This window comes from Artibeus jamaicensis, unplaced genomic scaffold (genome assembly GCF_021234435.1).
Source record: "Artibeus jamaicensis isolate MK-2021 breed Jamaican fruit bat unplaced genomic scaffold, CSHL_Jam_final contig_432, whole genome shotgun sequence".
NCBI lineage: Eukaryota > Metazoa > Chordata > Mammalia > Chiroptera > Phyllostomidae > Artibeus > Artibeus jamaicensis.
The window spans coordinates 8,886,389-8,899,066 of record NW_026521828.1 but is presented as its reverse complement, the minus strand read 5'-3'; positions in this window follow the sequence as shown (position 1 = coordinate 8,899,066).

Genomic DNA, 12,678 nt, shown 5'->3' with positions numbered 1-12,678 from the left:
GCGGAGGGCTGAGGAGGAGGAGGAGAAGCAAGATCTTCAGGGGAATCAGAGAAGAAGGGAGGTTCTGGGGCAGTAGTAGGCTTAGAAGACTGGATGGGGTCAGGGTTCCCTTGGGCGAGGAGAACTTGGGCTGTGGAGTGTTGGGTGCACAGATCTGGGCAGGAGCGCAAGGCCCAAAAGCCCTGAATGTAGGGGACCTCAGAGCATTTGCCAGTCTGTCTGTAAACACTATCTAGGTCAGTAAGGGTAACGAAATCGAAAGTGCCTTCAGGAGGCCAGGTTTCACGATTATGGAGCTGGTATAATGGCCAGGCCGTAGCGGATAGAAAAATCAGCTGTTTTTGCTTGAGGCCAGGGTCAATTGTTGGCAAACTTTTCAGGAGGCACCCTAGAGGTGACTTAGGGTCTGGTTTGGACTCCTGCCCCCCCATTCCTGGTCCCACGAGGAGCAGCAGATGGGAATCGGCCTCCCTCAACCCTGCTGATCCAGTCGGGTGAAAATGGGGGTCTGGTTCCAGGGACGTCTCCTCCGTTGCCTAGAGCCTCTCAGCGGAGCGAGAGCAGCCTCCCCAGAAGGGTCACCCTGACACAGTGCTGCAATTTGGTGGAGAGCTGCCTCTCCCAGCAGACTGGCGGGGGTGGGGGTGGGGGGCGGAATCAGTATTCTGGGACCAGAAACTTAAGGGCAATGGCACTTACCTGGTTCTTTGTCAGGACTGGTGGGGTGGCCTTGAGGCCTTTTCAGAGAGTAGGGAGAGGAGCGGTCTTTAGCAGACAACAACTCCTCCCAGGTTTCAGCACCAAATGAAAGGTTTTCTTAAGCTCCGCCTAAGAAGAAATGCCAATCAGCCACAAAGTTAGGCAGTATAGAGCTTTATTAAGGTTTGCACGCCTGGGTGAGGTTCCCCAGCCCGCAGAGTGGGGCCCTGGAAGTCACACCCAAGCAGGGAATGTGGCGGGGTTTTATTTTGGTTGCTCTCTTCATGGGAGCTGGGGATTGGTCCCCTTTGAACAAAGCGGCGATACATCATTGGTGGTTCTCCTTGGGCTCAGGTTGTTATGCGGATAAAGCCCGCCCTTTCGGCTCTCTGGTTTGACGTCAGCCGTCTTTTCCGGTTGTAGTTCAGCCGCCATTTTGTCCTACCCTGCCCATCCAAACAGTCAGTGCCATGCACAAAGTGCTGTAGGACCACAGCAAGTCGGGTAAAAAGGAAGAAGAGAACTTGCTGTTTTTGAGCATCTTCTGTGAGCCAGGCACTGTGCTATGAAGCGGGCAGCTGAGAGGAAAGGAAGAAAGAAGAGCATCAAGCATGTGGCAGGTAGTTTGTGATGGAAATGTCACACCTGGAAGTGAACATGTCTAAAGAACGGTCTGAGCAGAGACTGCCCAGGGAGTGGTAGCAGCAAAGGGCTGGAGGTGAAGCTGAAGGGGATTTGGTCATTATTCTGCCCATAAGTGGGACCCACCCAAGTCTCAAATGCAGAACTGCGTCACTAGGTTTGCGATGTTCAGACTCGGAGGCCAGTGTGGAGGATGAACTGCAGGGGGGGGAAGCAGGAAGGTTAGAAAGTCTCATCAGGAGAAAATGACAGTTGCCAAAGCAAGAAGTAATGAGAGCCTGACAGTTGTGTTAGGGGACAGACGGAGTGATGGGCGGACAGCTGATTGAAGCCAGGGGACTGGATAACAGCGTCACGGTAGCCCCGGGGGAGGGTGGAGGGCAGGCTGCCATTTCCATTCAGCACCAGCAGCACTGGGCCTGTGAGGACGCAGCCAGGTAGGAAACATGAGGCCAGGGAAGGAGAGGGGGAGTTAAGGAGCTGTTCTTTCCTGCAGCCCGCCCTTGCGAGAATGAGAACCTCTGCAGCTAGGGCGGTTGGGAGGGTTAAATGAGATAATTTATTTGAAATCCCCAGTATAATACCCAGGACTTAATACCTCAAAATAACATTGTCTTCTCTTCAAATACACACACACACACACACACACACACAGAAAACTCTATAGCCTATTAACATCTTTAAAATCCTGCCCCAATTTTAATCATATTTTTAATGAGTGGAACATAATTGTAAAAGTCTGATAATGCTGCTGTTAAAATAGAGAGGCAGCCAACAGACAAATGAATTTCAATAAAAACCTTTCCCAGAATAGTGGGTGAAAGTTACAGGATGCTATGTCTCTGCAAGGAAGTGGTGTGTACATCATGCACATTTCTTTTGCCACTATCGAGTAGTCTGGCTATGCTCCTGTTCTAAGTTTTTATTAAGTACCTCTCTGAGGGCCGTGTAACTCCAGATGCAGTACCAGGAGAGTGAACTGCTGTGGCTGTGAAATCCTTTTCCTGGTCTGGTAGTGGACCACCGTTAACGTGGAAAACGTGGGAGATTTGTTGTGGGCAGGATTGAGGTTTATGATGTAGCCCAGGAAAATGCTGAGATCCAGCATTTGTGGTTATTTAAAATGTTCTTACAATTGAAGTAACAAATCTGTATCAACATGTTATGGGTAAAAAAAAAAATTGTTGTGAAAAGACCTTGAGCAACTTTTTTTGAAACAAAGTAGCTATCCCGTTCACAGAAGCTAGTCTCTGGGCAGATCTCCATGAGCTTGTAGCTTCATCAGAGCCTGTCTTTACCCTGGACAAGGGGACAGTGTACTGAATGCTTGAGGTGCCTGAGCAAAGGCTGCTGGGCCTCTCGGGCATCTTCTGAGCTTGCGGCCGTTGGAGGGTGCACCCTTTCTCCCCCACAGAATTCTGAGCTTCACTTGGTGGATGTCCAGCCCAGTTACCACCATTCCAGCATGCCTCAGGTAGCCAAGATTTCCATGAGCAATCTTGCGTCTACACTCTTCCCCGGGACTGCTCTCTCAACACCCCATATCCTCTGGGTAATCGGGCTTTTGTGGAGATGAAGCTTGGAGTGCTATCATGGTAAAAAAAATTCTTTAAAAGTCATAAACCTGAATTCTAACGAGATTTACTAGCTCTATGACCTTGGGAAAGGCAGACTCCTCAGAGTTTCAGTTTTTATTATCTCTGCAATGTGGATAATGATGCCTGGTGCTTAAGGCTGTTTGGAGAATTTAAATGAGATACTGTATCTGGGGCTCCTAGAACAATGACTTGCACGTACAGTTGCTGAACAGTGTTGGTTCACAAAGTTTCAAAAATCCCCGTCTGAGGGTTGCGTGTTGGAGAATCGAGGGGAAGACCCTCTCTGAGCCTGCCACGTTACGAGTGTCCTGTTTCTTTGGAAAAAAGCCTGACTTCAGAGTTAACTGATTATTTGAGTCGGAGACTTAGAACTTTTCATTCACTGTTGTCCTTCGGGCTTCAAGAATTTTAGCTTTGCAAAATGCATTGGTAGTGAGGCAGAATACCTTATTATGATAACAAATTCAGTGATGGGAATACCTTGCTGATTTTTGGCAGTTTATCCATCAATAAATGTTCTTAAAAATAACCCGCACAAGAGTTACAGCAGCTGCCAGTTTTGAGAGCTCTTTCTGTGCCAGGTGCAGTGCTGAACTCGTTGTGCACAACTTCTCACTTATCATTCTCTGCACCTCGGGGAGAGGGGTGTTCCTCTCCCAGTTTTACAGATAAGGGCCCTGAGGCTCAGTGAGACTGAGTAAAAGACTCAAGGTCACTTGGATACCCAAAGTAAGACCTGAACATGCAAATGTGTGATTATTTCCTAGCTGTCGACCCTCTGTGTTATCCCCAAAGCTATAGAGAGAGGTACCCACAGGACATGGGGTACTCAGAGTGCAGTTTCAGCCTGGGTAAGGTTGTAGGTGCTGTCGGGGTCAGGGTAATGCCTTCGTGGAAGGGGGTGCTATACGGGGTTTGGGAAGGAGAGCTAAGTGGAAGAACACATCTGGGCAGCTATTACTCCTAAGGCCTCTGTGGAGCCTCGCATTAACTCTGCCCAGGGGCATCTGCTTGGGGGTGGGCTGAGGGTGGGAGGTGTGGGGCCCTGCTCTTACTCTGTGCCCTAGGCCGAGTGCCTTCAGGGCCTCGACTGCCTTCAGGGTGGGCGCCGTTCCCTAGTTTGCACAGAAACACTGTACCAGCTGACAAGAGCTCGGCATTCTGTCTTTCTCAACCACACCAGCCCAGCTCCATCAGCACAGAGAGCCTGCAGTCACGGGGGTGGGAGGGAAGAACCCCCTGGAGGAGAGTCAGACCCATTCCTTAGCAAGTGCAGTTCAAAGGAGGGTCACCATAAAACAAAATATTTGGGAAGAGAGAATTAAAGGCAATTAGGTGCCTTGAAGGACTAAAGATCCACCAAATAGAATATTGATCTTTTTGAAAGGGCCATGACAAAGCTAGGGAAAAGTTGCCCTTACCGTAGAAACATGCTTAGATGCCCAGTAAGCAGCCACCAGCATGAGAGAAACTGTAAATATTAATGAACTGGCAGGGCAAGCACTTTAAAAGGAGCTTTTTTCTCTGAGCATCTTTTGTAGAGGGGAAGAAAATCTTTAAACTTTAAAAAGATGTTTTTTCTCTACTGCATACTGGATTTTTTTTTTTTAAAGCTCTGCCTCCTGCCAGACTCTTTACAATGGACTTTATGTTCTTTTGGGGAGAGAGAGGCACGTGAGTGTCTGTGGAGGCAGGTCAAGTGTACGGTGTTAGGAATGTACGATAATAAAGGAAAGAAAGAGAGGCAGAGACACACTGAGACAATAGGAGGAGATGAATGAAGCCTCCCTAGTTCTGCGACGTGATAGAATTATCAGGGAGATGGAAGAGGAGAGCTGACTGAGCTGTGGGTGCAAAGTGTGAGCTTGTAGATGAGGAGATGCTTAAAACGAAAATGCGAATTATGTTTGGGCTTCTAGTGCTTGTTGAAAATAACCTGCCCATAAGTGATTTTGGTTTTTTAAAAGAATTGTTAAGGAAACATTCTAGATAATAGTGAAGTGAGTATTTATAGCTTCATTTATTTCTGTATCTCTGAAAAATGTTTGTGTTCCTTGACATTTATTTTGACCTCCATGTTACTTATCTGTAATCATAAAATCATCCAGAAATTAACTTGTAGTATAGAAACGCATGATGTCCTTTTATCTGTTGGCTAAATATTGAATATATGGTCCAAGTTTTGGAGCTTCAGAAAAATGTCATTCAAATGAAGACGTTGAACAGCAACAATTGCATAATGGTACATGCCTGCTTTCTCCATCAAACTGTGGTGAGATCAAACAGCACCGTGAACTCGTGGCATTTCAGAGCTGGAACTGACCTTTCTGTTCTGAGTTCTGTTCGTGCAGTGAGCATGCCGCATCTGAGAGGTTGAGCAGGTCCGCAGTTAACTTTGTTTTGTTCAGCGTCGTTTTCTTTTAACGTTGAGGACTTACTGCACTCTTACTTATCTCTATCTCCATGCATGGCCATGCTTTCTACATGTTGGCAAATCAAAATAGTAAGTCATCAGTTGTTTTCAGCCGGGCTCACCAAGCCATGAAGAAATTGGCACTTGTTTCTGAACTCTGTTCTTTGGGCATTTCCTGGTAAGTGGTTCTTTACAAAACTTACCACTTGAAGATGATTGAAAACAGGCAAATCTACCTAATGATATAGGTCCCAGTGGGGGGACTAAAAAACGAACATTTCCTGATAAGAATGTTTGATTACTGTAAAAGATATAGAATGGTTTAAGATAGAATTCATATACCTAGTATAGTTTATTCATTTAAAAAGCATACAATTCACTGATATTTGGTTTCCTTACAGTTGTACAACCATCACAACAATTTTACATTTTCATTACCCCCAAAAGAAACCATATTCATTAAAGATCACACCCCTTGTTTTCCTCTTCCTCTCAGGCCCTGGCAACCAGTAATACACTTTATGTCTCTATAGATTTGCCTATTCTGGACATTTTGTATAAATGGAATCATATAATATGTGGTCTCCTGTGAATAACTTCTTTCACTTAACCTGGTGTTTTCAAGGTTCCTGTGTGTTTTAATAGGTATCACTATTTCACTCACTTTCATAGCCAAATCGTGTTCAATTGTATAGACATGCCACATTTTACTCACCCATCCATGAACTGATTGACATTGGAGTCGTTCCTATTTTTGCCTATTGTAAATAATGCTGTTATGGACATTGATGTATAAGCTTTCGTGTGGACGTAAGTTTTCATTCCTCCTGGATGAACACCTGGCAGTGCAGGTGCGGGATCACATGATAAGTCTGTGCTCCTGCACGTATAGGAATTCCTGTTGTAAGGAACTGCCGTTCTGTGTTACAGAGTGGCCACACACCATGCTGTTTCCTCGACAGCAGTATTGGGCCCCAGTCTCCACATCCCTGCCAATGCTTGTTATGATCACGTGTTGCCTTTGTTTTAACATAACCATCCTAGTGGATGAGAAGTAGTATCTCACTGTAGTTTCCTTGGCATCTCCCTGGTGACTAATGTGGTTGAACGTGTTTTCATGTGCTTATTGGCCATTGGATGGCTTTTAAGTGTTCATAGCTTGGTAAGAGAATATCAGGAGTTTTCAGAAATACATTTATAGTTTGCTAAGACTTGCTGAAAAAAAATGACAAGAAAGATTCGGAAAGAGAAACAGGGAAGTAAAAATCTGGTAGAGTTACAGAAGTGCATCATTAATGCAGTCGTATGTCAAGAAGGATGGAAAAGAGTTATGTTCTTCTCTTTAAAAGTATAGGAAGTATATCTGTAAGGGTTCATTTAGCCGCAAATGCAAGAACGGCTGACTGTCAGTGAAGTAAACATTGGAGTTTCAGTTTTTGTCATATTAGAAACCCAGAGAGGGGTAGGTGGTGGCCGCCATGGGCTTGGGTGCTTGTCAGAGCCCCAAGGTGGCTGCTGGGTCACCACACATTATACATGCTTTCAAAATAGAAGGCAAGGCAAAATGAGGGACTGTCCTAGTTGAATGTATTTTATTTTTGTGTGGGAGGTAAAAGCTTGTCTTGGAACCCTAGCAGAGACTTCTGCTTACATCTCATTAGCTGTAACTGCTTCACATGGTCACATGGATTCTATAGAGGAAAAGGTTTTCTGTGGACTTGATGTTCTAGTTGGAACAAAGGCATGACCTATCCTATAATCCATCTGAGACCTTTATTAGGACACTGATTCTTTTAAAAATCTTTACTGAGGCATAATTGATACACAACCAATTATATGTATTTAAGGTGCATAATGGGTGAGTTCTGATATGTATCTGTATGTGCTCAAGAAACCATCATCACAGTCAAGATGATAAACATAGCCATCATCCCCAAATCCCTTCCTTCCAGACAACTGCTTACCACTTCTGGTAGATTTATTTTTTGTAGATTCCATAGGATTTTCTGTGTAGATGATTATGTCATCTTCACCTAAAGATTACAATTCTTCTTCTTTCTAATGTACATGCTTTCAATTTATTTTTCATGAATTACTGGTGTTGCTGGAATCTCAACGGCAATATTAAATAGACATATTCAATATCTGTAGAATTTGTTGTGATGTCACTTCTCTCAATTGTGAAATTGGTAATTTGTTGCTCTTTTCTTTTTTTCTGATCAATCTGGCTAGAGATTTTTAATTTTAGTAATCTTAATGAGCAGGTTATGATTTTGTTGTTTTTCTCTATTTTCTGCTTTATTAATTTCTGCCCCTTTAAACTCTATTTTTTATCTGCTTCCTTTACATATTATTAATTGTTATTTTTTTAGTTCCTTATGAATGAAGGTGAGGTCATTGACTTGAGAAATTTCTTGTTTTCTAATATGGGGGTTTGGTGCTATGGATTTGTCAGTACTGCTTTATTTTAGATGCTGCCCACAAATTTTGATTCATGTGTTTTCACTTGCATCCAGTTAAAATTACTTAATACATTTTTAAAATTTTTTCTTTTAAGCAAAGGTTACTTAAATGTGTATTATTTAATTTCCAAGTATTTAGGAGAATTTTCAGTTATCCGTCTGTTATTCATTTATAGTTGAATTGTGTATTGGTCAGAAAGTATACTCTGTTTGACTTGAATCCCTTTAAGTTTATCCAGACATTTATGGCTCATACACATATAGTCTATCTTAAAGCATATTTTGTGTGTACTTGAGAATATATATCACCTGGTTTTGGAGGGTGTGCTCTGTAAATACTAGTGAGCTCAGGTCAGACTGGTTGGTAGTGTTATTCATGTCTTCCGTAGCATGACTAATTTTCTGTCTGCCTGTCATTAATAGAGGAGTGTTGAATTCTCTGGCTATGCCTGCTCACTGAACAATAGAGTTCCCAAGGTTCGTATGATGCTCATTTATTTATTCATTACTCCATAGTGCTAATTGCGGGGGTGTGCAGATGAAGAAGGAAAATGCAGCTCCCGTAAGCATGTGGCACAGAGTACATTGTCACAATAACTCTGGCCCACCTTCTAAAAAATTCCCACTGGTCCTCCCTAATCTGGGCTCCCCCCATTCTATACCCAAGTTTCTGCAAATATATTTTTGCTTAATTCCTTTCGCTCACTGAGCTTTTCTTTATACTAGTGTCCGGCCAGTCTTCTAAGGATAATTTTCATTACATTCCTTCACGCTTGGCCATCTAGGCTGTGGTGCATGATTCACGGAGTTGTCATGCGTATTTGTCACTGACGCCTTGCATCTCATGAACCAGAAGAGCTCTTCACTTAGTTTCGTAAGCACTTCCTGTCCACGCTTCTCTTAGTTCCTTTTAGAGATAACAGCCATGTTGTATATTAATCCTGACCTTCCACCCCGTCTGGATGTAAAAGACTCGCCTGTCCCCTCCAGGTTCAGATCATCTCCTCACTTCCTGACCTTTGCATTAGGTACAGTTACGTTGGGTTAAACATGTTTTCGACTCATGGGCCACTTGTAAGAAGTGAGTATTTTGAAGGGCGGAGATAATTTGTTGTTTCTACCTTTTCATCAGCTGGTTATACCCATCATAGGAAACCAGTAACATCTTTCATTGAAGTTAGTTAGTATTCTTATTTTTAAATCGGTAGCCATCATTCCTTTCCGAAAAGGCATTACCAAAAATATACATGTAGTATTTATATTTCAGTAAGAGAATATCTCTTAAAGAGTTTTAGAAAACCCACATTTCTCTGCAGTTATAATTTTATGGCTTGCCAGGGGAAAAGGGACTTCTGAAAGGTAGGAAGGAAGCAACTTATCCTGAGCTTTAAATTATTCAGTGTCCAGAAGCTTTAACATGGCACCTCTTTTTAATCTTTGAAATCTTCCTTCTTTTTAGCCAGGATCAATTTTTATGAAGTCCCAAAACACTACAAAGGAACAGTTCACTATACCCTATACTACAGGTTTTCAACTGGAATTTCCTATGTGACACAGGAATTTTGAAAACAGGTAACACCTGACTGTTTAGTCCGGGGCACTGACCTCCTTCCCCTTAGGTTGTCAACTTGAACATGGACAACAGCCAGCACAATAACAGCCATCCAGTGTGAATGAATCAGACTTAAACCTTTTTGTGTGTGTGTCAGATCGGCAAAAAATATATTTTCAGTGTGCCACAGAATATTAGTAATTAGCGGATGTGTATGACATGAAAGAAAAAATTTTGAAAATCACTGCCTTGCACTTCTCTGAACATTTACACCATTGCTCATATCAGCAGGAGTCTTCTTGGACTTGAACAGCAGTTTTTAGGACCATCTGTGTTTTACACAATGTTGCATGTTGGTTTCTTGTTATTCTGGGTTAGTTTTTCAGAAGAAGGGGATAGGAGCACTCCTCATCTCATAGAGAGTGAACATCACCCTGTGGCCTAACTCAGGTGCAGGAAACAAGTTTTCACAAAGAAATGAAGGACAGTCAAGTGCATTTTTTACAGTTTCCTACAGTGTGAGTGCAGATATATGTTAAAAATAACAGCAGCAACAACAAAGACTGTTTGAGTTTTAGTTGGAAAATAGGAAAAAAAAACCTTAACAATCTGAGTTTGTAAAAGATTTTTTGTATGACACAAAGAACACAAAAGTATAAAAGAAAAATATTTTTGCTCTTTTAAAAGCACAGTGAAGAAAATGAAAGGCCGGGAGAAAATATTTGTAAAACAGATATCAAACAGAGGACTTACATCGGGACCCTAGAAAGAACCTTTATAATTCAGTAATAAGAAGAAAAACAACCCATTGAAAATAGGGCAGAGATTTAAACAAATGTTTCAATAAGAACATACACAACTGGATGATAAGCACAGGAATAAATGCTCAACAGCATTAGTTATTGGGGAGAAGTGCACATTTAAATCACAAGGGGATACCTTGGCAGACCCCTGTTCCAGCTAAAGTTAAATTGAAACACCTGAAAATACCAAGTGTCTGAGCATGCGGAACAACTGGAAGTCTCATACTTAACTGGTGGGAATGCAAAATGGTGCTGCTGCTTTGGAAAGGTTTAGCAGGTGCCTAAGAAGTTAGACATACATTTGCTTAACCTGTGGCCCAGCCAATGCACTCCTAGGTATTTATCCAAGAGTAAAGGAAACATATGTCCACTCAGAAAAATGATACATGAATGTTCACTGGAGCTTTCTTTGTAATAGCCCAAACCTGGAGACAACAAAAATGTCCAGCCACAGATGAATGGCTAGACAAACTGTGATGGAGCCACACAGTGGGAAAGTACTTGGCCGTGAAACAAGCTGCTGATGCATGCAGCGCCCTGGGTGAATCTACAATTTCTGTGCTGAGTGAAAGGAGCCAGGCAAAAAATGAATACATACTGTGTGATTCTCTTTATATAAGATCCCAGCAAACGTGAGCTAACTTATGACAGCCTGTAATCTGTATCAGCGGTTTGCCGGGGTTGGAGGCGGGGGATTGAGGAGGTGTAACAGGGAGAGCGTACAGCGTGATACGGGGAAAACGGTTTGTTCCTCAGCCTCATTGTGGAGATAGTTCCATAGGTGTGAGCATATGTCAAAAATGATCAAAACCTGCCCTTGAATGTATGCAGTTGAGTACATGTCAAGAGAAACTCAATAGATCTTTCAAAATAATAGTCAAAAGGATAGAGAAATAAGCACTTTGCAGAGCACTTCACTCAAGAAACTTACATCAAAGTTAACAACCTGGTACATTTGCTGCGAAAGACTCTTGTGAAACTCGTTGATATTTTCCTGGGTTTCCACTGGTTTCTACCAACCTGGGACAATGTAAAGGCATTTCTAAATCCTCAGGAATCCAGTGTGTTGTCTTTAACCAGAATTCCGATTTTCAAGATGACTTCACTCTTGAAAGAGTTGTTCTGGAAGTTTTAACTTTCTTCCGAAGTCCTGGCAACTGCCCAGCACAAAGGCAAAGACGTCTGGTGGCCCCGTGACAGTTTTGTCCTAGCTGTCAGAGGGTGGGCAGGCTCTCCTAACACCCGCTGCTGTGAGCAGAATTTCTGTTATACACTGAGGACACGTCGTGGGGAGAAGCTTGTTAAGGTTGTAGAAATGTGGCTGGGAAAGGCCCATTGTTACAGTGTTTCCAGGAATGGTGAGCAAGTGTGAAGACGTATGGAACATCATACGCAAATTGGATCTGATACCTCTGCCCCTCCCCCAGCCCCCAGCTTAATTTTGAGAGAAATTTTGTGGCCTGCATAGCTAGGAACATTGTATCTCCCTCTATATTTGGAATGACATCAGCACAAGAACATCTGTATACCTTTCCATTTTAGGAACATCATCATGCTTTCTAAACGTTTAAGAAAACCATTGAAAAGCACCACATGTAAGTGATTGTTATATTTATGTACAATTTACCCCCTACCCTGCCTCTACAGTGCAAAACACAACACTTATGTGGAGAACACTGACTTTAATTTGAAAAGTTGCAACTTTCTCAAGCCAAACCTTTTGATGTGAGAAGCCAATTTATATGCTGGTTTGTAAGAGTTACAGTCATAGTTTCTTCACCTAAAACAGCTGTCTTTCATCGTTAATGACCCGTATTTATGATAACATAAGCGCTTGGGCAAATACCCCTCTGCATCTCGGTGCTTGGCTATGTGGGTTTGCTTCAGATATTAAAGTGACCTTTCACCCCTGACTGCCAGCCGAGTGACAAGAGGCTATTAACACTATTTCAGGGCATTATAAGGACAGAGATATTCTGCATTTATTTGATGACCTTTCTTGTGTTTAAGTAAAATGCACTTCCACACAGCAATTAGGTGAAAATACTAGTGAACGATGCCCTAGTCAGACTGATAAAACCATAGCACAGTAGCAACAACTGATGAATAGTTATTTTTATGCCCACTGTATACTGAGGATTTGGGAATATTTTCCCCATCTTCAAGAAACTGGTGGTTGTACTTAGCTGCTTAGACAATTTTTAAACTTCAATTATCTTTCATTTATGAAAGATCTGCAAAGCAACGTGTTACAGGCTGTAAAAAAAAAAGTGAAAGCCTGAACAGTCCTAAAGGATTTCTACAAATGCAAATGCTGTTTAGAGTAAGGCTGTGGCTGCTTGTGCCACAGTCACACTAAATCCAACCGTGTATATAATGAAAAGTGTCTCCAGACCCTGCCAACCCTGCCACATCCTGAAGCCATCCGCCCCGGTTCTAAGATGCTGCTTGACACTGAGTTCCCATGTGGTACCCTGATAGGGTTTGCCGAGTTACTTACGGTCAGTTT